The sequence below is a fragment of the Arachis ipaensis genome, chromosome B10 (genome assembly GCF_000816755.2).
Source record: "Arachis ipaensis cultivar K30076 chromosome B10, Araip1.1, whole genome shotgun sequence".
Lineage (NCBI taxonomy): Eukaryota > Viridiplantae > Streptophyta > Magnoliopsida > Fabales > Fabaceae > Arachis > Arachis ipaensis.
Genome location: NC_029794.2, coordinates 1,873,157 through 1,873,662, shown reverse-complemented (window position 1 = coordinate 1,873,662; position 506 = coordinate 1,873,157).

Here is a 506-nt window from a genome sequence, read left to right as displayed (position 1 = left end):
TTTTTTTATTGACTAGTCCTGTGCAAAAAAAAAAATATTAATTTTTTTTTTATACAGGGACTAATTAATCTCATAAAATAAAGCTCAAGAGTCAGATTGAATTTTTTTTTATTAAAAGCTTCGTTGTTTTTTGAGATAATTGTGAGGTGCTATTTAAAACTTTTTTTCAAAAAGATTCAAGGATTTACAAATAACAAGACAAAATTGAATAGGGTAAACCGGTAAACAGAGTAGTTAATCTTTAAGAGTTGTTCTTATAATTATTTTAAAAAATCACTTAAAAAGTATTTTAAAGATAATGATTAGGTTAATTAAAATAAAAAAGATGATGTACTGTTGATGCAAAACTTAAAAAAAAAATTGTTTAGTCAAAATGTTTTATTTTTAAACTTTTTTATGAAACGTTAATTTTTTTCTATTTTTACTATCTTTTCACAAGATTTTAAAAACGAATATTAATAATAAAAACATAAATCAAATAAATGCTTTATATTCTCTAATAAAAA